Here is a 25,203-nt window from a genome sequence, read left to right on the forward strand (position 1 = left end):
CTGGCATTGCAACTTGCCCTCTTTAGTTTCAGAACACTCAAGGTTTGGAGCAGCGTTCCCAGGTAAAGGTGGAGTATCCAGGGCCTCCTGGGAGGAGTAGAGGCAACATGACTTGTACGTTTCAGAGTTGAAGGCAGGAGGCCAGGAGCCATATCTTCCTCTGCCATGGCTGCTGACACAGGATTTTTTTTCTTTCTCTCTCTCTCACATTGACCTTCCCTGCTCAGATTTCCCTCCTCCTATGCTTGGGTCTGTATACTTTTGACTAGGGCAGTGAAGTTGTTGGTGGCTCTGAAGATGTGGTCTACAAAGATAGGAACTTTCTCGGTGGAAAATAGAGGTTTTTATGTACCACATGGGTGCTTTACTCAGAATGTGATCCTGACATGAACTGTGTTTAGAGTCCTGACAAGTCACTGGGTTGCTTTTGTTGGCTTTGTGTATATATATATATATATATATATATATATATATATATATATATATATATATATATATATATTATTTCAGTGTGATGTTGCTGTGGTGTTGACCTGTCTGGCTATTTCTAAATGACTGATAAGCTCTGAGCCAGTTGTCTTCAGACAGGCTTTGCATTTCTGGGCTGTTCTCTCTCTAAAGACACAAATGTGGCATGGGTGGCAGTGTTAGTGTTTAGCCAGATAGGGTAGCAATGAATGTCCTAGGAGCAATAGAGGGGACCCCACCCCAAATAAACTGTTGCTCGGTTAGAGGCTGCCAGCCACTAAGTGGTGCTTAGCAGCTGCTCTGGTCAATGGACTCCATTTCTCCTCTTGTCCAGCCTCTCTCCATATCCTTAGATTTACTGAGTCCAGAGTGGTTGGCTGAGTTAAACTGTAGATCTGAAATATCAAGAGGAAGGATCATGTGAGGTTGTTTCTCATTCATGTAGGTATCCTGCCCTCTTCCCATATGAACAAGTGACTCAGGGACACCACACCTCATCCAAAGTCAGTTCTTAGAGCTGCTTGAATGCTGCTTGCCTTAGGTGTCCTGTGGAGAAGCTCTGTTCTTTGTCCCTGAAAACCCCTGCCTTAATTTGACTCAAGCAAACATACACAGCAACTATGAAATGTTTCTCTTTTCCCCCAGTTGGCTTCCTCATATTTGTTTTCCTACATTCCAGTGACCTGTTCAGAATTCTTCAAAGTGAACAATTTTAGAGTTAATGGGGTTGAGGTGAGGAAGACGCCTCCCGCACACTGGACTCTGACAACAGCTTTATGGGGAAGGTGCTATTAGGGAGTGCTGGCTCTCTCTTTTATATACCAGGAAAACAATGCCCAGAGTGAGTCACTTGCTTGCCAGGTCATATAGCTAAGGAATAGTAGAGGCTGGATTTGGACACAGGCTCTGTGCTGTCAAGAACTACCCAGACCCTTAAGGCTGTTTCCATACTTGAGGATATCATTGGTGCACAGGAACAAGGACACGTCCGGCATGCTTCCCCTGGAGATCACTCCTGGTGCAGGATTTGAGAAATGTAGCCTTCTGATCTTCCCTATGCTTTGAATGATAACCACAGCTGCAAATTGTGAGATGTATTATGATGATGTCATATCTTATCGATAAGCTCCCACTTAGTCTGTGAAAGTGTAGTACCCAACAGAGGTGTATGAGGTCCTGTAGCATGTGAGCGTGGGCCTAGCCTTGGTACTGGGTCTGCAGTGCTATTCAAAAAGCTTAGCACCTGGGACCCAGGCACTCAGGAGGTGGAGACAGGAGCATCAGGAATTCAAGGTCATCCTCTGTTACACAGTGAATTCAGGGCCAGCCTGAGCTACCTCAGCCACTATCTAGGTTAAGGCAATAACAACACTCCCCAAGCAAAACCAAACCAAACCAAGTTTTGAAAGACAGAGCACAGTTTTTATATTTTCTAGTGCCAAGATTTCAGGATAATTAATATTCAGTTATAGGAAGCATAACTAAATAATTACACATTTGGGGCCAAAAAATGGCTCAGCTGTTAAGAGCACTTGTTGCTCTTACAGAGAACCCAGGTTTGGTTCCCAGCATCCACGTGGTAGTTCACAACCGTCTGTAACTCCAGTTCCAGGGGGATGTAATACCTCCATGCAGGCAAAACATTCATACACATAAAATAAAACAAACAAGTCTAAAAAAGGTAAAGAATAATCATACATTCTTAGATATGAAGTCCATAAACCAAAACACTTAAGTCATACTGTTTTGTTTGTTTTCTGAATTGCGCTTTGTTTGTGATCCTTGAGGAAAACCCAAAGGCAATGGCCCCAGAGCAGATACTGAGTACGATCCAGGCCTGGTTTGCTCACACAGTGCAATGCTAGTCACGCCCGTTGACAGTGTGGGGATATTGGTAATAGCACTGAATTTTGACCCCCTTCTTCTTTACAATGACATCGAAAGTTGGGGCGATTTTACTGACACACAGCTCTCCTGGTGGCCCCAGTCATGACAGAGAGTCACTAAAGACTGCAAGAGAAAATCATTTCACCCAACTGTTCTTTCAGTTTGTAGCATCTGGGAAGGGTGAATGGTCAACTTGGGTTGCCTTTGACACCAGCATTCTGGTATATGTCCCCAGGGACAGGAACAAAGGCACTGGAAAATACCAGTGTTCTCTGCAGTAGGAAAGGTACTTGAAGGGACAGAAGGAGAGCATTCAGGGAAGGGGTTTGGAGTCTGCAGAACAGGACAGATTTGCAGTCCAGAAAAAAAATGTGTCACACTTAGGATAAGCATAACACTGAATTATTAGTAGTGGGTTCAAGTCACATGGTCTTTGGGGAGTGGACTGGGACAGTGGAGTGGACAGTGGAGTGGATAGCCTTGTGGCTTTTCTCACTTCTACTTCAATAGTCCTGTGACCTGTGGAAGGGTCCTGGTGACTCCTTTCCAGTGTCTAGTGCTTGGCACACTCTTGATGAGTTTTTGTTCGGATGAGTTGAGATTTTTGATAAGTAGGAGAGAACAATAGTAACTAGACGTGCGTGGACTATCGGAGTAAACAGACATGGAGACATCTGTAGAGCCATGGGTGCAGGTGAGCTGTGGCCCACCTTTGGGCTTTGGGAGTGCCTTGGTAAATAAATGTTAATTACATCTGGACCGAGGCATTCCTTCTCTTGGTTATACCGTTTGCACAGAGTCTACCTGATAGTTAGTGCTGTTGCTGTGCATATTGTATTCATGTGGGGAAATTCCTTGAGTTGTCAGCTAACTTTGATTCTGGAACTCTTCTTTGGCCTCCCAGGGTAGATGAGCTGTGCCTCTGTGTGTTCCAGAGCATTCCAGGTCTTGTTATGTGTTTACCTCATACTGCCATAATTGTCTGTTTATATTCCGCATTAGATAGAATCGCATAACTACAGCTAACAAATGTTTGTTGAATGGATAAATCATGCTTCATCCTTCTTTGCGGGACTAATATTGTCTTGATAAATATGAATGTATGGCTGCTTCTCATTTAAAGCCAAATCACCATGAAGATGTCAGCCTATAAGGAGGAGCGAGAAAAATCAATTAGGTAGTGATTATAACTGTCTCGACATTCTTTCTGGAACAGAGCAGGGCACATACAAAGATAGCGATTATTCAACAACCACTTCCCAGTGCCTTCTAAAGCCAGGAGCTCTGGTTGCACTTGCCTACTGTGGCCCACTGAGGAAAGAGGGGCAGCGCATGAGTTAAAAAGTATTGGCAAGCCTTATAATTATGTGTGGTTGGAAGGAGGAGTGGGATTTTAGGACTGAAAGGAGATAAGCCCCAGAGGAGGCTCTGGTTTACTGTTGGTCATCCTTGTTTTCATCCAGGAAAACAGGCCTTGGGTTGAGCTATTCATGTCTGTTGGAATGTTTAATTTAGGCTTTAGAAAGTAAAGCTCAAAATTTAGCAGCCATCTGAAAACTAAGCAACTGGTATTTTTCATTCTGACCTTGGGAACATGCTTCTCAAATTATTAGTCCAATAATAGGGTAGCCTGCTCCAACCAAGAAGGCGCAGGCCAGTAGAGCTGCCCGAGACACTGGAGACACTGGTTTTTTGCCTTTCATTGCTTTCAAAATCTCTTGAGCTCTGCATAAGGAATGTGTGGTATCTAATTAAGAATATCCATTTCAGTTTGTCAATCCAGAGAATACTGAATTTAGCTTAAACAATGCATGTCTAGAGGGTAGAGAGATGGCTCAGTGGTTAAGAGCACTGGCTGCTCTTCCAGAGGACCTAGGTTTGATTCCCGGCACCCACATGGTGTCTCACCTCTGACCTCCAGTCCCAGAGGATCCAATGCTTTTCTTCTGGCCTCTGGGTATTGCATGCATGCAGTAAACTGGCACATTCAGGCAAAACATACATACATAAAAATAGTAAATAAACTGGCACATCCATGCAAAACGTACATACATGAAAATAATAAATAAAATGTTCACAAGAACTAAAAATACATGTCTCCCTCTAGCTAATAAGAGCAGCATAAACCTTTTAGAGGTAAATTAACTCTTTACATTTCAAAGTATACATCCTCTTCCTATTACAGACATATTTCCTTCTCCTCTGAAGCTATAAGGTAAGTCCCCTGGAGTTTTAAATTAGGAAAGAAAAGAAGAGAGATAAGTGGCCGCCTCTCCATGTCAGCTCGTTGTTGGAATCTGTCACGGCACTGAACTATTTGTTTGTTTCTGTTTCCTTTATCCCCAGCATAATTTCCTTTTGAAGGTGTCCTTCTAAGGGATCAGACTTTATGCTGACTCTCGTACATGTGCTACATTAGAACACGCACAAAAGTCAAGGAAAACATCTCTGCCATGATGTGTGTTTTGGCAGAAAAGGTTGATTTCTATAAACAGAGCAAGACAAGTGTTGGAAATGGGGAGAGGTCATAAAAGTTGCTTCATTCTCTCAGAGACTCAGCTTGTCTCTGGCTGGCCAATGGGTGTGGCTAGCTCCACAGAGTTGATTTGGAGTTCTCGGCAGCTAGCTTCTGGGTCATTTGTGGGTAAACACAATCAGCAGTTCACAGATAACATGCTAAATATGGGGATGCAGAGTTCAGAGAAACAGCTTTCCTCTAAAAGGGTTAGGAGCAGGGGAGACAGGAAGTCAAGTCAATTCCAGCGTGTTGTGGTAGATGAGATACCTGCAGGGGACCTTGGAAGGGACAGGGGTGGTGAACTGCCCAGGCAGGCAGCACAGAACTGCAGAGAGGGCTCTTCAGTGGGGGACCAGGGCTGAGGAGGGACTTAAAGCTGGCCTTGGGTCCCTGACATTCAGCCAGAGAGCACAGCATGTGGGGAGGCTAGATGGGGGGCGGGAGGGCTGGAGAGAAAAGGGGAGTGTGGTTCTCAGCTGTGGCGTCACTGAGCTGTGGAATTGGAGTCTCGATATCACAGGGGCCGTCACAGTGCGGGGTTTGAAATGGGCACTGTGGCCAGATTGGCATTTTAGAGTGCTGACAGTCTGAGGGAGGATGTGATGGAAGGAGGCCAGACTGGAGCAAGGGGACCCCAGGGGAGGCTCGCGTGGTGAAGCAAGAGGTGAAGACCCGAAGGGACACAGTGACAGGACAGGGAAGGGGGCCGGAGAGGGCTGAGTGTCGGTGTGCGTGTGTGTGTGTGTGTGTGTGTGTGTGTGTGTGTGTGTGTGTGTGTGTATAGATGGGGTCCCATTGGCAGGCACCTGGCTTTCCCTGAACAGGCCAGACCCAAGCTGGCCTGCTTTCTTGGGGACAGTGTACTCTCCTCTCCTTGGGTCAAATGTCCTAAGGTGACTCACTAGCAAGACTTCATTTCCCAGGAGGAGAAACTCCAGATCTTGGTGCGTTTGATGTGTGGTGACCAGAGACCTAATCTCAGTGTAGGCTTGCTCATGACAAGACCTAGGCTGGAGCTCTGCATAGCTTCTCAGATTCCAGAAGACTCTGAGTGTGGCTCTTCTGCTTTTCCCTGCAAAGGAAACACACCAGTCTGTGGACTGTGGAGGGAGAGTAAAGCCAGAGCCTGCTGTGATCACGGAGCTGTATTTTAGACAACAGCAGTTAAACTAATAACCGTGTTGTTAGGGACACAGACATTTTACAGTTAGGTGTTCTGCTCTTTATCTCTCTCCCTACTCAGTGTCCAGCCTCCCTGCCACTGTGTGTCTGGGGCTGCTGGCATGCCTGCCTCTGGAGGATCACTGTGATTGCTAGCTACCCCCCACCCCCCCCCCCCCCCCCCCCGTCCCCTCTTCCCACCCCACTCCCCAGCCTACATGTTCAAGTATTTTCTCACACTTTACTTTTCAGGATTTGTTGTGTATTTATACTCACTATTCAGTCTCTTCTGGATAATTGACCCAAACTCAACCTGGACACCTTTGGTTGCCTCTCCTCAGCCGTGTGGTCGTTGAGATCTCCTGACTGACTTTAATCTGAGAACTGCCTTTAGTGGTTTTTTTTTTTGTTTGTTTGTTTTGTTTTGTTTTGTTTTTTTAAGTCTTCAAATAGAGGAAGCACAGGAGGAATAAAGATAGAACAAGCCCACAGTGTTCAGTAGGCAGCCAGTCAGTTGCCTGCTGCAGGAAGTCTGTGCACACAGGGAAAACCTGCTCTTAGGTGGATCCTCAGTACCACGCTGTAGAAACGCTGTGTCTCAGCCCTGCTGTGGCCCCATGCTGTGCTCTGATGATGTGGGGCTCTGGCTAGCTTCATTCTTCAAAGCCAGTGCTCCTTTATACTGTTCAGAATATGACTCCTCAGGGTACCAGTGATGGTAGTTCGGGAAGAGATGGTGTGCCAATGGCACATTAGATAATGTCTTAACTCTCATTAAAACAGCAAACAAACACCTCCTTGCCTGACATCTTCTAGCTTCTTATTGCTCAGTGTGGTCCACTTATTTGAATTCATTTCAACAGTTAATCGTATCCCATGTACATAAACACAGTCTTCAGTATGTCTGCCCTTTTTTGTTAAGTATTCAACAGTGGTTCCCTTTCGAATATTTTCAACTTTTATAAACGTGAAGCCAAGGCTGAATCTTCCGTTTCGTAATTCTAAAGATGGTTTGAAGGCCCAGGCCACGTCTTTTCTGCTAACAATGGCTGCTGTTGGTCAACCCATCAACGGAGCCTCTGCTGAACCCTTCCTGGTGACTCTTCTCTAGTGACAGGCCTGCCACGTCTGTGACTGTGGTGGTGGGCTTGGAATCCGTGGACAGTTCTTTTCTACATAATTAAACACAAGAACATTTAATGGGTATAGATAAAAATAACTGAAGCTGGATTAAATGCTAGGTGAAAATACAATGCTTTATGGTTCTTTTCCCAGCTGAAAGTGCAACACTTGAAGTTGTTTATTGAGACAACTGATAATTCTAAATGGAAAAACCCAGGAAATCGGAAGCACTGGCTTATTTTGCAAGGCATAGGGAAAAGACTAGCCGTCTCTGTCCAAAGGTTGACTTCTAATGACAGACACAATAAACAAATACTTCTTTAAAAAATGACTTAAGCAAGCATTAAGGAGCGCTCAGCACCATCAAGGCCTGGCTGGAGAATTAGCACAGTGTTCTTTGAACTCTGTTGTGTTTTCCTAGGAGCTGGGCCCTCCTGGCTGCTCTTGCCTTTCAGGGGTATTTCCTGTGGGGCCTGGGGTAGGAAGCCTGCTTGACGGAGTCAGACAGACCTGCTTTGAAAATTCGTCTCTGCCTCACGTGTGCTGTGCTGGCTAGAGCTAAGAGGTTGTGAACCCCTCCCTCTAAGCCTGGCTTCCTCTGCTGTGGAGATAATACAGCGCCTTTCTGATTGCATTGTTATGGGACAAGAATGACTCCCGTCAGTAAGGTGCTGGACTTAGGGTGTAGAATCTGGTGTTCGCTTGCTCACTGAGTAGAGACTCTTGTCAGCTTCCCACTGCAGAAGTCGTAGAACTCTAGGCGGGTGTGGTTCTGCTGCCTGTGCCTCTCAAAGCCTGGGGTTATGAGCAACCTCAGGTTGCTTAGGAAACTGTATTAAGCATGTCCCCAACCTTGTCCTCTCATCTCATACAATAGTGGAAGGCCGAACCATGGCAGGGGTTCCTAAAACTTGCTTATTCAGATAATACGGTGTTTTTCTCATAGCTCTGGGAAAATGCTGTATTTATAAAGGGATTTATTTTGTTCACTGTTTGGGAAGTTTCAATCTGTCATGGGAGGTAAGGGGTGGAGGAGCAGTGTGTAGCATTGTGGACAGGAAACACAGAGAAGTGTTGGGAAAGGTGTGGAGTCTAAGACACGGCTCCAGGCTCACGTTCCCTACTTCTTCAGTCGGGCCGTCCTCCACAGTGTCACACTTCCAGCAACAGATTCAGCCACATTGTCAGACATTGTCAGAGCGCTCCTGCTGCAAGGCCCCTGGAAACAGCTTCACACACACACACACCCCACGTGTGCTTTACTAGTGTGTGGCTCCCAAACCAACCCAGGTAGAGAGTCGAGATTAATCCTCATGAGTATCTGGTGTGTTTTCCATGTCTAGCCACCTGCACAGTGAACACCTCATTCATTCCTTAGGATCCAACATTTTGCATTTCAATTTCGTTCTGTTTTCTATAGTTAATTTGATGGTGATATTTTTATGATTTTTGTTTGTTTGTTTTTTTTTAACTGTGTGGGAGTGGTTAGGAGCCATTGCTGTTCTTGCAGTGGATGGGTGTTGAGTTCCCAGCACCCATGTGAGGGTGGCTTACAACCACTTGTAACTTTAGCTCTGGGAGATCCAATACCCTCTTCTGGCCTCCATGGACACAACCCCCCCCCCCCATACACATACAAGTACATGAAATTTTAAAATAAATTTAAAAAATTACCCAGTAATGGCAATGTTCTGTCTTCTATATTTGATATTTCTGATGGAAAATGGGAAGGTAGGAAATAGTTCTATTTCATTATGTTAGACTTAGTTGGACAGAATTTGGGGTACTGACAAATTGTACTTGCGGCATAAATTTCAGGTCCTAAACTACTGGGTGAGACAATGACAGAATCTCCCATGGTGCCACTTGGGATTAGTTAATAGAATAATTGAGTCCCAAGCCAGTAGTGAACTCCGTGACTTTGAGACTTGTCACGTGGTTCTTAAATCCTCCGGTGGGTCTTCTGTCAAAGCACCCGCTTCCCCTCCCGCCCATGGGTTTGTGAGGGCACCTTAGTTAGTTAGTGTATATCACTAAGTTGTAATACAGACATGAGGCTATCCTTATTGGTGTTTAGCCTAAAGACCTTTCATTTCTTTTCTCTCTACTCACCACCCAGGCGCTTGATGGACGTGTCCTGCTCACTAGTCCTGCCTCCCTTCCCTCCTCCTGTAGGAGAGAGTCTATGTCCTCTTTCCACCTGCTGCTTACCTAATGGCATCTTCCACACTGCCACCCCAGTCATTACCTCCGGTGCTCGGGGTGCGGTGAGGATGCAGAGCCCTGGGCTCGTCTGTGGATCGGCCGTGGGAATAAATAACCCTTCCTCAAGATTCTGAGGCCCGGTGTCGTGAGCGTCTAGCATAGGAAAACCTCCTACTTTCTTCTTGGATGCTTCTCTTCTCGCCAGTACACAGGGAGTGCTAAAGTGACTCCAACATCAGCTCTCGGTTTGAGGCCCATGTGGGATTTGAACTCATGACCTAATTCCAGAGGCAAGACTGTAACTGACCACCTGGAACCCCCCCCCCCAAACACAGGCATTTCAAACACTTCCTCTGAGCAGTCCTGCGGCTGTTCTCTGTGCCCTCTTCCCATCCCCAGCCCCCTTTCCTGCGCCATTGCTGGTCTCCTCATCAGGAACACAGTTCTAAACTCCCATTTTCCTCCCTGCCTTTCGACTTGCTTATTACAGATGCTTCCTTGCTTTCCATCTCTCCTGTGTGAGTTCCTTTTTTTGTTCTTGTTCCTTCCTGTCCTTTCGGGATTAAAAATAGTCTCCAGGGTCTTTGACTGGCTGGCCACAAATCTGACCTTCCTTCTATTCAAATGGTCGCCCCCCCCCCCAGCATCTTGTGATGCTGTCCTGTTCATCTGAGGTAGTCCACCTCAGGACCCATGCTGTTAATCTGTGCCTATTCTCAGCTGGTTTGTGGCGCTAACTGACCCTTGTACCTGAATGCTAGCTGAAAATTAAGTCTCCTGTACCAAGATGCTTAATCAGTGACCCGCTCACATTGTTCCCGACAAACACTGAACTCCCTCTTGCCCGCTGACTGCCTGTGGTGCGGAAGGAGAAGGGACTGGTACACCTCAGGACTCACTGTGACATTCATCCTCGAGTGAAGCGATGACCCTGTGGTCAGCGCAGGCTTGTGAAGTTGCTTTCAGATACCATGCTATGTAGAGTGTCCTTGGGGGGGGTGTGTGTCATGATGTTCCGCCCCCACTGAAATGTCTCTTGGGAGGGCTCATGTCGCTTGGGGTTGGAAGATTATGATATTCTTTACAAAACTAGCTTCCTAGCCAGTGTTGACTGAGACTGTGCCCGGATGAATCTGTGCTCTAGGACAAACGCTTGCTGGCTGGTGGCAGCAGGGTTGCTCACTTGAGTCTCCAACCTTAACCTGCCCATTAAGGCCCCACGAGAGCGGTAAAGGGGTTCTGCAGGGACCCATACAGGGAAGAGTGTGACCTCCAAAGTTCCTGTTCACCTGCGTGAACACCTCCGTTCACTAGCTCCCTGCGTGGTTGACTCTGTGAAGAGCCTTAGACCTCATTATACCTGGTGAAGTTCGGATTCAGATTCATGCTTCCTATACCGTCGTGTCTGCCTGCTGGCCTTCCTGTCTCAAAGTCTGATGGCAACTCTCCTCGCCTTTCAAGTCAGCCCCAGAACTGTCCTTTATCCTTCGTCTTCTATCTCCCTAACCTCTTCTCCATTTATTGCCTTTGGGAGGGGCAAGGGTGTTGTTAGCACTTACCAACAACTTACAGCTGTTGTCAACAGTGGTAACTTTCCTTTGCTTGAGACAGGGTCTTGCTGTGTAAGCCTAGGCTGGCCTCAGACGCACCAGGCTGGTGTTGAGCTTGTGTTTTTCCTATTTGAGCTTCTGAGTGTTGAGAGTACAGGTGTGAACATCACCCTTGGCTTTTAAGTATGCTTTTCCTTTTCCGTATTTATTCAGTGCCTTGAGGCTTGGGTCACATTTCATCAATCTTTGCATTCCCTTTGTCTGAGATGTAATCTATACCCAGTAGCATCTATTTTCATGTTTGCTTGTTTGAGACAGGGTCTTACTATAGTAGCCCAGGTTATCTTGGAGCTAAAACATTATCTTTAATGTTATTTCTTGTCATTGGTTATATGCTCAGTGTCAGCTTTTGAAACAAGAGAAAAACATTGACTAAGTAAGCTAGACTTGATCTACAGCTTACTGTCTGACTAACCATATATCAAGGGAAGGGGATATTGCCTCTGCTTCATTTTATCACTGCTATTTCATTTCTGCACTACAGGATCTTGTGAAATGATGGCGAGCTTTGTAGATAGGTGGGCTAGCATGGAATCCAAACTTCACCTATAGATTTTCTAGAGATATAATGGTTTGAGTCATGAGTCCAGAATGGACTGCTAGGAACTTAATTCTTACTCAGAGTTCCAGAGTCAACCTACTTAGGGGTTTCACCTGTCTTATATAACTGAGATCTGTAACTGTGTTCAAATTCATTTGAACCTAATGGCAAGCTGGTCTGGGATCTGACAACCTCCGTGTATATAATGATGCAGGGTATGTATGTGATTCAGCCTCCTGAGCCGAGATGGATGTTGTAGGCTTGCTGTGTGGCCACTTTCTGAAGGGTACCCCTCTCACTGGCAGAGAGACAAAGGGAAATGCAGCTCAGCTGGCAGAGTGTTTGCCTAGTGTCCACAAGGCCTTGGGTTCTACCCCTGCACTGTAAAAGCCAGACAGACATGGTGGACAAGCCTATAGTCCCAGTACTTGAGAGGTAGTGGTGGTGTGTGTCTGTGTGTGTGGGGGGGGAGGTTGTTTGTCTATAACCCTGCTATCACTATGTAACCCTGCTTGGCTTGGACATCTCAGGGATCTGCCTGCCTCTGCCTCTAAGTGCTGGGCTTAAAGGCATGTGCCCCATCCCCCACCAATAACAGTTTTTCCGCTTATTTATCACTCTCCCATCTTTATTTGCTGACACTTTTTGATATAGCTGCTGTGGCGATTTCTGTTCAGTTCTGTGATCAGCAAATATTATTTTTCAGAACAAGTTCTCTAAGATTTACTTTCTGATTTGAGTGGTTTGTGATATTTGTTATGTTTCTGATACCACAGGACCCCCATCCCCACCCCCAGTGCTTTCAGACTTTGTGTTTGAGGCATTTCGAGGTGATAATGCCTGTTATTGGTTTACGAGCCTCCTTTCTGGTCTTTTCCTTGTGAAATTCCTGTCCTTTATCAGAGCTCTGGAGCCTGTGGAGGAGCTGGAGCTGATAGTGCAGCGTGGGATGAGGGCACGTGACAGGACATGAAGGGGAATTCAGCAGGAGTGGACCATGCCTTTCTTCTGCCATGCACAGCTCTGTGCGGGCTGGGCTGGGGAATACAGGACCAGACACCCTAGGGTTGCTCTGCGCTGCACTTGAACTGAGCTCCTCTGGACTAAATGACAGCCCACGCAGAGTCCACTCCAAAGTGTGAAGACTTGGTGATAAAAACTATTGCAGTGATTTCTTGTAGTGAGCTTATGGTAAAATAATGATATCCTGGGTATGACAGGTTAAACAAAATATTGTTCTAAAAATGTATTTGTCACAAAATCGTGTTTCTTTTCACCATTTTAAATATGGCACTCACAGAAGTTACCCGTGGCTGGCTTTATATTTTCTTTGAACAGTGTTGTTCTCAGACCTTAGTGTTCAAAATGCAGGTTGTGGGTTCTGAAATCAATTCAGTGGTTAAGAAAATACTATTTTTAAATTAGGACAGAATGAAATAGAAATACCAGAATGACACCATTTAGAAACTTTTTGTTTAATAATAAATGTGTTTAGACCAGGCCCCAGGTAAAACATGCCTTTTCTTTTTTAAACTGTGAATCATGGTCAGAATGTCTGCGAGTCACTGTTGTGCTGGTTGACCTAATCTGGAGCATTACCAGAGGGCAGGTCTGATCATATAGGTCTGAGGGGTTAAAGCCGGTCTGGAACTCTTCAGCTAAACCAGACCCTACAGGAGCTGGATGCTCATCTCAGTCAGCCAGGAGACTCCGGAGTGCAGGGAGCCAGGGCTCTGTATTCTGTCTGCTGAGGCCGATCTTGTGAGGCCAGCCCTAAGGTGCCCCTGGAGTCTAGAAGGGACGTTCGTGTGTGTGTGTGTGTGTGTGTGTGTGTGTGTGTGTGTGTGAGAGTGTGAGAGAGAGAGAGAGAGAGAGAGAGAGAGAGAGAGATTGAGATTATAACCTTTTTCCAAATAGTCTCCTGGGTGGTGATTCTTTCTAAGAAGTGAGTTGTTTCTTAGTGACCTTGGACTCAAACCAGGTTGAATAGATTTGGTTTAGTTTGTTTGTGACGGCAGAACCCTTCCTTTCCGTGTCCCGATGGCATCTGAAGAGGCGTGTGTGTGTGTGTGTGTGTGTGTGTGTGTGTAGAGGCTGTTGTTTTAATCCAGGAACACATCAGTCTTCTTCCAGAAAAGATGTCCGTACCGTACATTAGATAGAGGGACAGTCACCCGGGCTCTATGTTTGACTGAGTTCTAAACAAAAGACACTTACGGCCATGGGGAGGGGACAAAGTCCTCCCCAATAATAAAGTTTATGAGCTTACATGGCTTTGTATTTATTCTGACAGTTGTAAAAATTCTTTCTAGTTGACCCATTTTTCCTTTCTTAATTAAAAAAACAAAAACAAAAACAAAAACTGGCAGGTAAGAGTAAGAAATGTGAAACACCTGATGAATGCTTCAGTTCTTTCTCCTGGAGCCAGATTCTTTAAAGCCGGGTCTTAGACACACTTGATTTTTGTGAAACAGTTGCCCACAAAAGCCACCAAACATTTGTTCCCGAAGCTTGTAGATTTCGATGGTATTTGTCTTCAGGAAGGAATCTTAGAACACAGCATTTAGGAGTCAGTGAACCGGAACTGTCTGTGGAGCGTTCACCCCAGTGAGTTAGCTCACCCTGGGCAGAGAGAGGGCCAGGCAGCCTTGGCTTCTTCACCTGGATACTTCCAGCCTTGTTGGTAATCACCCAGAATTTTTAAGGGAGTTGGGCTAAATGATCTGCAAGATCCTTTGGAGATAGAAAGCACCAGAATTCCAGGACAGACTGACCAGACACCAGGTGTTTGGATGGCTCCTGATCAAAAGCATTCATGTACTTATTCCTTCCAATCCCAGCCTCTGTATCAGAGTCGTGTGATTTGGGAGCTTTTATCACAGCAGATTTGAAATCATTGTAACCCTCATGCTGCTGTCCCATGAAGTGGCTCTGGCTTCCGGAAGGTAGTTAAATGACCTTTCTCAGTACATCAAAGCACACTGTACTGTTGGATACTCCCTGTTATCTTCTGCTAAGTCATACTGCATACAATCATCAGTTTTGTGTTAAAAATGGCCAAATATTGGCAATTTTCATGTAGTCCTGTCTAAAATTAGCTGTGTTCTCTATGGAACTTGAGATAGATCTCTCTGTGAATGTGTTACATTCAAGGCATCTTTAGAAAAAAATTCTTTGATCATTTTTTAAAAATAAGAATTATTAAGTCCCATTAAACTGTCTTAGTAAGGCTGTGCTTAGAGAATTCATGTTTTAAACATCTAAATAAGGAAAATACTTACTTTTCACTAAATTTAATTTTATTAGTCTTAGCCATTTTCCCCTAGTTGTTTTCAGAATCTTTTCAAATCCTGATTTGGTAGAGCAGTAGTTCAGCTATGGCTTCAGTTCCGTGTACAGAGTTCCTGCTGTAAGCTCGGCAACACTGCATCCCCACTCAGCAGGCTTGACTGCTTGAACTCAGAACTAGCCAACTCCACAACTACTCAGCTCACACCTCTCCATCCTGACTATAGTGACCAGAGGGCAGAGCTGCGGGTGGGATGGTCTTGGTGTCTTTGAAGACTGTGAGCAAGGCCCAGGGGTACCAGTCTGGTCAGCAAAGGAAGAACCATTGGTTTGGTGTGGCTTTGTTTTCTCACGATACCACATTAGCTGCTAGTGAGTTATTTGCAAACTGAATCTGGATTTTGGCCCAGTCATGGGCCTAGCAGCCTATCTTTTGTGGTCTCCATTTATTCACTTGCATTTGCTTCCTTTGTGCGCTGCTGCTCTGAGATGCCCAGTGGACTTTCTGCTTCTGTCCCATTCATCAGTGTTGTGACCACTTCTGCCCAGGCTTTTGGTGCCCCATCTCTAGAGATGTGAAATTGTTAGGGACTAAATGTTCTTCTTTTTCAAAGTCTGTTCTTTCCTGAGCTCCAGTTTCTCCTTTGCTGTGCTGGTCTACCCTCTCTAGTTCAAAGGCCTTCTACTTGATAGGGAAGATAGACGCATAGATAGGGTGAAGAGTTCTGCTTTCTTGCATTATCTGTCCGAATTACCCCACTATCAGCAATGAGCCACACCCTTCCTTATTCTTGCTCCCAGAATAGTTGAAAAAAGCCCTTTAGCTGGCCTTAGACTTTTCTCAGTTCTCATTATTAATGTGACTGTTAATGTTCACATTTCTGTGTTTGGGATACATGCTACTCTAAAGCCAATGCTCAGTCTTAGTACAGGATATTCTTTCATCACATATTTAAAAACCTCTTAAATTAGTTCATTTATTTTGTGTGTATGGGCGTTACTTGCATGAATGTCTGTGTACTATTTGTATGTGCCTGGTGCCCAAGGAAGTAGAGTTACAGGTGGTTGTGAGCCATCATCTGGGTGCTGGGATTTGAACCCTGGTCCTCTGGAAGAGCAACCAGTGCTCTTACCATTAAGTCATCTTTCCACAATCTCTTTTTATCTCATAATTTAGAAACCTGGATAATCACTATATTTAAGACTGTTTATTATTACTCCAAAGAAAGAATGTGAGAGCAGGTCAACTTTAAGAATCTGTATTTATTTATGCTTATGATGTTTATATTAACATATATTGATGATCTATAATGTCACACACACACACACACACACACACACACACACACACACACACTCCTTCCCACTCATGCTAATCTACTTCCTCTTCCCAGCTAGCTCTTTTCACATCTCCTTTTTATCAGTGGCCCACTGAGTATCTTTAGAGTTTCCTATGGCCTCACAAGATGGGTTTGTTTAATGGAGCATCGGCAACTTTATCGGGGATACACCACTGAAGAGGATGTCTTCCCTTACCAACCATTAACTACTTATGAATCCTCAAGGAGAGGCAGGGAATTCCTGCCTCCAGGAAAGGGTGCTGCTGGACCTGATTTGAATGGAGAAGAGTGGGGACGTTAGCAGAGACAGATTTGGGACAGGACTTCTGGGTGGTGCTGGGAAGGCGGCGATATGACTATTCACATTGCTGGCATGGACTCCAGATTAGACGTGCTCTGGGGTTATGAAGTGTACACACAGTGTTGACTACATGAATGAGTGGATGACATGAAAAAATAGAAAAGGGTTGAGGGCTGAACTTGGGCCGCCCCCTGGTTAAGGGAAAGAGGATAGAGAGTAGTTAGTGTAGAAGTCACAGAGGGTATAGTTAGAAGATTACAGTCTACCTGGGTGGCCATAGTTTTAAGATGTTTGAAATCTCATATGTACTCTATAGATGAGGACTACCCTTGGACTTTTGGGCATTTCAAATTTTCCTTTTTGAAAAAACACATTTAAAAACTAAACACCAGAGGCTGGGAAGATGGCTTGTCCAGTACGTATGTCAGTGAGAGGCCCTGCCCAATATTATTTACTGTGGAGGATGATAAGGAAGACACCTGACATCAGCTTTGGGTTTTCACATGCACACATGAGCAGTGTGACTTCACATTTGTAAACATGCATACATGCACAACAAAACACACCTGTGCATACACACTCACACACACACATGTACACACACACATACACACACACACACACAAATAAGTATGGTGGAGAAAAATTGAGGAAGATACCCGACATTGACTTCTAGCTTCCACCTCCCTACACACATGCACTTACATATGAAAACACACACACATATCTACATGTCTGCACCCACACAAACCAACAAAAACCAAACAAATAAGAAAAACTTAATACTGATGAAGCAAGTCATCTCAGGGAATAGACCAGGAGAGTGGCATTCTTGATGAGTACCGTGCCCACTCTTAATATACAGCACAGCTAGTCACTGCTTCCTCCTTACCACCCAGAAACAGCAGATTTGAAGAGAGTGGGTTTTGGAGGCTGACACACTCATAGCAACAACTGGCAGCCAGGAGGAAAGCTGTGGTCAGTGTCCCCTTGTGAGCGAGGCGTTCTCTGCTCACTGAAGGGCAATCTTGCCTATCCTAGAGCTCCTTCTGCCCCATTGCCTCACTTTCCCCCAAACGTCATCACCAAGCTACCCCTTTCTTCATTTGTTTGCTCACTATTGATGGCTTTTCACTTCCTCTAGACTCCAGAGCTCATGTGGCTTGGCTATCCCTTTCCTCACTGCTGTAGATGTCCAACAGATGAATATCTGCTGAGTGAATGCATGCACGGAAAAGATGCCGGTAAAGTTCTAGGGAAAGAATGAGAAAAGGTCTAGGAGACTGTTTAGTTTGGGAATAAGCATGTTTATTTATGTCAGAGGCACGTTCCGCAGTCCTGTTCACAATTGGTGGCCTACTGGGCTGCGAAGGAAAGGCTAAAGTCACACTCAGTATATTCTACTTTTGAAGGCAGAAAAAGAACATATTTTTGAAGCATTTCCATCAAGAGAAATGAAACTTTTAAAATACTGGTGTATAACCCCGCTGTGGGAAAATAACTGCTTACCAAACTGAACACCACCCCTTTACATAATTTGAATGTTACGTCTTTCTTAACATTTGTCTTTGTCCTCAGCCGTATTCACCCCCGAACACCGTCTTCCCAGATATACTTGAAGGCCTTTGTAAAGATTTGCCTCCCTCCTTGCCTCTGAGAGCTGTATCCAGAAGGTGTAGGATTGGCTCTGAGCTGCACAGGGAAGTCTGCTGCTGGCCCTGTAGATTCCTAGACCCTCTGTGCTTTGTTGTGTGACGTCAGTGGCCCATTTTGTGTGTGCCTCTCACATGGTTTTTGGAAAAATAAATCAATAAGTGTTTCTAAGTGCCTCTAGAGGGTCTATCAGGTCACACAAGTAGATCTGAAAAATGCTATGGTTTCCTCAATTAAGGCCTAGTAACAGCATAGCTCTTTAATAGACGAGTTTACCTCTTTCCCCTCTTACCCTACCCCGTAGTTGTCTCCTAAACATTAAGAAACATTTTTTTTTTTTAGCTCATTCTTTCCTGTAGTGGGGCACAACCGCTATGTACATGATTTCCCTAGCTCAAAATAATTTCAGCTTTTTAACCTTACATGCTAGAGAAGTGGCCAAGGGAAGGGAAGCTTTTGGATGTGGAGGGAGAACCTCCCCGCTTGAGTGACAGAGCAGTGTGGCATTTTGTACCAGGCGGCCGTGCGGCTCTGTTGGTTACATAATGGAATGGTCACTCAGTGCAGATACTGGAATCCATCACCCAGGACCATTGTGTCCACTCGCAGAGACAGGGCTTTCTTTGTTTGCATCAATTCCGCAGCTCGTGGGTATTAGCTTAGCTATTAAGTTAAACTGCATTCCTGGAAAGGAAAATGAGGCAACTTTTTCTCCTTTCTTTCTCTCTTTCTTTCTTTCTTTCTCTCTTTCTTTCTTTCTTTCTTTCTTTCTTTCTTTCTTTCTTTCTTTCTTTCTCTCTCTCTCTCTCCCTCCCTCCCTCCCTCCCTCCCTCCCTCCCTTCCTTCCTTCCTTCTTTTCTTTTTTTTTAAAGTGGGAGGGAAAGATGCCTATTTGAAAATCCAAACATACAATTACTGCTGGCGACACAGCAATTACACTTCTTTGACAAGACAACTTGTGTTTTGTTAGATTTAGACAGCTCTCGTTTTCCACAGCCCCATGACCTCTGTCATGTTACTATGAAGTCTAAATATTTGAGATTAGTGAGAGTGAGGAGAAGATGGAAGGGTTATGGGGTTAAACATGATCAAAATATATTTTATACCTGACGAATTAAAAGCTTACCTTCAAATGATTTTAGTAACCCAGGACATGTATTTCATAGTTTGCCTACGTCAGTGCTTTGGTTTGGATAGAGTTAGCTCCAGGGCTTGGTCTCAGGGTGCAGGCTGTGGGAAGTAGCACAGAACTTTAAGATGTGGAGTTCAGTGAGAGATGTGCAGGTCCTTGGAGGAGCCTCCCTTAGGAGGGGTTAAGTCCTCTGTGTGGGATTCCAGGTTCTCATGTGAGTGAGCCACTGCAGAGCCAGGCGGTTCTCCAAGTCACTCTTACACGTCCTGTAAGCCGATGCTGGCACCTTGCCCTTGAATCTCCAGAACCTCTCCAGAACCGTGAGCTAAGTACAATTGTTTTCCTTACAAAGTTAGCCTGCCTTTGCCATTTTGTTATGATAATGAAAAACTAGCTGATACAGGCATTGTTGTTGTTTTCCTTCCAGCCCCCAGTAGGGGGAAGTTTGTATAGGACCCGAATTTGTGTGTCATGGAGCAGGCTCTTGATACCTGCCATGTGCATACTGAGAGTCAGGAGATGTCAGCACAGGATGACCTCCCCAGGGCCATTATCTGTAGAATGGAATTGATATGAGGCTCTGATGTGGCTGTGTATTTAGAAGGTCTCTGAATGTTAGAAAAGGCCACACAAATAAAAGTAGTATGATTATCTCTGAAATTTACTAGCCGCATGCAAACCTGTATGGGGAATAGGCTCCCATATGTGCCTTCTCATCTGCTCCAGTTGGGAGGATTCAAAGCAAACGTATATACTTCTCCTCTGAGTAAAACCACTATCAGGCAGTGACTGAAAAGAAAACAAATAGGCCTCTTGTTCCAGGCAAGGTAGAAGGGCTGGAGAAGAGAGGGGCGCACAGAAATTCTGAAAGTAGGCATCTTGCCCTGGAAAAGCACATTTCTTGATCTCTCTTGTCATTGGTCTTGTTTCCATCATCTTCAGAATTCATCTAGCCCTGTTGCTCTGGTCCCTACTCAGTAATGTTTGCTATAGTGGTGTGGACCCAACCACGAAGCCTCATTGCAGGGTTTGGGTAGAGTGGGTGAGAGGTGAGGCACATAGCCTGCTTTCACAAGTGCCCGTGGTGACCCCACCATTAGAGACTGCTGTCCACAGTTTGAGGTATTTTGCTCCCGCCGTCTCTTGGCTTCTAACCGCCCCTTCTTGACTTGTCTGCCGTTTGTTCTCCCCGGAGACCCATTTGATCACCACACACTCACATTCATACTCGTCCAGTACACTCGTCTGCTTATAACTGCCGTCTGTATCCCCAAGATGGTCAGGTTCAAGATCAAAGTCCTCCTGGCGAGCATTCCAGAAGGAGATGTTTGGTGCTAGTTTGTTCCAGTTTTATAACAACTTAACTACAAGCCCTGAGACCGCCAGCAGCCTCCAAAGCTTAGAACCTGGCTGGGGACAAGGGCCGTTAAAAGCTTCAGATGAGACCCTGCCTGACTTTGTGCGACATCTTTTGTGGGTGACGTACTGAGAGCTGTTGGGTAGGCCAACGCCACACAAGTGCATTTCTCGCAGGGTGTTTATTCCCACTCACGTCCTGTGGCAGGTGGGTTTGATTGTGCATTCATTTCTCTGACAGTCCCACTTGGAACTGTAAGAAATCAAGCGAATGCAGAGTCCCACTCTCTGTTTTCAGACCGAGCCATCAGCTCGGTGGCATTTACAGTTGATAGAACAATAAGAGCAATGTGACTCTCAGAGACCAAGAGTTTCATTCAGCATCTCCATCTTGATAGGAGAGGAATTCTGGAGAAACAAGTCTCATGAGTTTAGTAACTTTTAGTTATGATAATGAACTGACCAGTCTCAAGAGATGCTCAGAATAATAATTTTGTCGGATGCAGCAGGCCTCATTGCTGTGAAGAGAATGTATCAGTTTGCTTTATTTACCTAGGATTTTGAGCTTAGAGTTTCATAATTTTCATGGCATCTGTGGAGTCTCATGTGCCTTGCATAGATATTTTAAAATAATGCCTACTGTAATTCCCCTGATGTGTTTTCCATTCAACAAACATTCATAGAACTCATGGCTTGATAGACCCATGACCAGGGACAGAGCCCAGAACAAGACAGATAGGATTGCTGCTCTTCCGTTTACTGATAGTAGGTGAGGTGGTCAGGTGTGGCAGGGGGTGTGGGCGGTGTGACTGCAGAGGGATGCTGGGGCATGGGGACTGATTTATGTAGACACTGCTTGTTCATAAGAATGAGTGAGAAGCCGTCCAGAATACCATGGCTGACTCTCACAACACAGAAGGAGCTGATACAGAGGTCCGTAGGCATGAATGAGCCTGCTGCAGTTTAGGAATTTCATGCAGGTCAGTGAGTGAGGCTGGGGCTTGGGGGAAAAGTGGATGGTGTGGTGGTGAAGGTCAAGGGGATTGTTGGTAAGGGCCTTGGGAATTCTGGCAGAAGGCTAGATCATCTCTAAATGTTCTGGAAAGCTGAAGAGGTTTTGAGCGAGAGTGACAGGACCCGATTTATGTTTGTTGTGGGGAACTAATAACGGTGTAAGAAGAGTGAGTCTTCTAGTCATGAAGTTGTAAAGAAAGAAAAAGAACTGTGTGTTGGTTTTACTGGGGCAGTTCATGCTGCAAACATTCCAATCTCTTAGTTGAAATGGAAAGGGCGCTGCTCTGTACAGGTCAGTGCTCTCCTAAGTTCCTGGCCTCCTCTGGAACACAGATAAGGGGGACTGGTACCTCGAGTAATCTTATTCTTTTGGTAAGTGGAGGATTCCTGTAAACACATAGTCTGAAGTGGAAACAGTGTGGCTGTTAGGAATAAACCTGCAGTTCATCCATCTTCATCTTCCGCTGGATGGACATGCTCAGTGCTGTGGAGGACATACCTGGGGCGAACTTCTGAGTTATAGGATAAATGTAGCTTTTGTAGATACTTTGCCTTCAGTCTAAAGCAGAGCATGCACTTTAGAAGTATCGTCTGGTTACAGGTCACAGGTTAAGGGGAGGTTAGAAGCAGGCGAGTGAGCTTTGTTACACACGCTCAGTTAAGACGCGGCAATGGGATGGAGGGTGTAGAGTGGAACAGAGGGGCGTTAAATACAGGATGAGGAACTAGTGATGAGCCTGTGGGTCCACAGGGGAGTTTTACAGGTGCTGAGATAGTATTGTGGCTAGGTGTAAGTCTGAGTCCAGACCACTTGAATTTGAATTCTGCCTTTACCACTTAGGATGTGACCTGGGACGAGCTGTTTGGCTTCTCTGGGTTTCAGTTTCCTCAGTGGTAGAGAGGGAATAATAGATGTGTCTGCTGTGTAAAGTTATTATGAGATATCCACAATATTCTTAAGAGTGCTCGTTTTTCTTAGATGAGAACAGATTTATTGGGTTCCCTGTGGGGGCCAAGCAGCTACTAGAATACCCCTTTAACCTTCTGTTGTTCTCGAGGAAAAGGGTCAGTGAGTTCCAGGAAGGCATTCACAGTGCCAGTACTGCGGTCGCCACAGGAAGTAGGTGCTGAAACATTTCCACAGGGCGGACAACCAGCGGGAAGAGAAGTGAAGCCAGAGGTCAGCTCCACAGGCTGATCGTGATGCCTTCCCCAGTTGTCACAGAACCCACTCGACTTCAGAGCACAGACACCCAAGAAAGATCACCAGGGGCCTTTGGAAACCGCCTTGGGCTGTTGGCATGGATGTCAGGAAAGTCTTTACGTACTACAGAGCTTTAATCTCAAGTATTTGTGATTTTATCCCAGGGTTAGAAAGGCCATCTCCTTAATGTCAAGGTGAGTTAGGGAAGACTCGGTGGTGTTGTTCTTCGTCTGCTGACCAGACAACTGAGAGTAGGAGTCAGGTGGCCTTGGCCACGCTCGGTTAGTAATGTCTTCTTTCTCCCTTCAGCGTGCCTTCCTTCTTCTTGTCTTCACATTGTCACACCGTGTTTCTCAAGTGGCAGCCAGTGCACCTGCTGCAAGAATAGTCGCCATGATCACCTTCCTTTTAGGGCTTCTGGACACAGGGTCAGAAGTCAGATTTGTTCCCAGAACCTGAGGTGACTCTCTTGAGGACTGTGGTGTTCAAGGGAGGAGACAAGTAAACCCCCAAGTATGCTTTGCTTCTTGGTAAAATTTAAAAAGTTAAACTATTTTTTTTTTAAATGTAGAAACTTATCATTGCTGTGATTGAGAGTTGGAACCTTCTTTTGAATTTTTGTTATTTTATAAACTTGAGTGGCGCCTTTGTTTAAAGGGAATAAATGAATACTAGAACCATTGATTGGTTTCCTGGTACTGCTAGAGACGGCACAGAGAAGCGTGCTGCTTTTTATAGAGATAAGTGTAGAGGGCTGCTATGTATATGCATCTGGCCAGTGGTCCCATCTGCAGTTACTACTCACAGTGGCAGAGGACTGATTAGGAAGAGCTGTGCTCCCTCTCCTTTCCTGTTTTCTATGTGTGCATATGGCAAGGAAGCAAGCCACAGCTCTCTGGCATTTCTAGCATGTGCCCATAAAACTCGGAGACTCAGATAGCTTGAGTCTGTCTCTGTGGGATAGGGTGCCATAGGCAGTAACCAGTCAGTGATGAGCCCAGGAATCTGCTTTCATCTTATTTAATTGCAGAGAAGGCACACTTATCTGAGTGATATCTTGGCATCTTGTCTGGTTCTTTGTTTTGTCTATGACTTCTAGCAACCATGCAGTAGAAACTCAACAAATGTTTGTTGAATGGATTAATCGACTTAAGTGCATGTAGGAGCAAATGAAAACAACCAAATTGTAAATTAGCCCACTGCTGAGAGGTGTAGAGAACTCCAGCAAGTTCTCAATGATCTTTGGGTCTAGAACTAGAAATAAAATCTAGTTTCTTGCCATTTTACTCTGCTACTTGTAATCCTTATCAGTGAATCTCAGGGTTCTGTAATTTTCCCCATTAAGGTTTCTGTGCATTCACTTGGCATTTATTTAATGTCTGTTGTGCATTAAAAAGTGTTAAACTTCATCCCTTCATGTCATTAACTGAAAAAAGTTCACATTATAATCTGTACTATTAGATTTTTAAACACTAGAAACCCCTCCTTTCTTTCATATACTGAGGTTTCCTTGGCATTCCATTTAGGTTCCTTGCACAATGGAGACTATTTTAATACTGTCTTCACTAAATGACATCAAGAGTGGGTCATGAGCCATGGGAATGATGAGCATGTTATTAGGTAGATAAGCTTTTTCTTTATAGCTGATACCTGCCTTTTTTTACATATATTTTTTGACCATTAATATTTAGTGAACAAACTGTTTGTTTTTTCAATGTCTGTCCATTTGGAGAAGTTGTACCTCGTTTCCCCCATCCATCAATATTTTCAATAATCTATCTTCTTTTTTTCTTAAGTATCAGACTTTATAAATCTACCTTTTTGCCTATATCCTAATTTTAATCATAATACTATTTTGTTTTTTAATTCTCTAAAAGTCTTTGATTTGAGAGTGGACTTAAACCTGGCATGTAGGTAAGTCAGTTCACTCTGAAACCTGGGGTAGAACTAGGGACCCCAGCTGTGGTGGGATTCAGTAGTTCTCCATGCAGTCACTCACTGCTCACTTAGCTCCTCTTGCACATTTTGGTGAAGTTGTTCATCCTTCTTAGACATGATTTAGTTATCTAAGAACATGTAATAATGAAGGAGACTTGTTGTCCTCCAAAGAAGGCCGTTAATTCTAAGGCCGTATTGCTTTTGAGTGTTAATGATTTCAGTTTATGTAAGGAGTTAAAAATAATATTGGAGAGCATTTGAAATGACAAGACTCAACTTTTAGTGCAAGTAGTATGGCTAGAGGAAAAATTAAAAGGATTTTAGTATTACATACAGTATTTTATTTGTGGACAGCTGGTAATGTGTAGTCTTGCTCTTTGTCTTTTCCCTTTGTGTTTATCACCTAATGTTACAGCTGTCTTATAAGAGTTACTTGAAGTGTGTAGATTCTAGGGTATTGGGTTT

The 25,203-nt window shown here is 44.8% G+C and overlaps 1 protein-coding gene across 3 annotated transcripts in view; it reads left to right on the plus strand.

Moving 5' to 3' along the window:
- Positions 1-25,203, plus strand: part of Rgl1 (ral guanine nucleotide dissociation stimulator like 1) — a 260,603-nt gene that overhangs the window by 150,303 nt on the left and 85,097 nt on the right. The window lies entirely within an intron of this gene.

The sequence above is a fragment of the Onychomys torridus genome, chromosome 11, assembly GCF_903995425.1.
Source record: "Onychomys torridus chromosome 11, mOncTor1.1, whole genome shotgun sequence".
Lineage (NCBI taxonomy): Eukaryota > Metazoa > Chordata > Mammalia > Rodentia > Cricetidae > Onychomys > Onychomys torridus.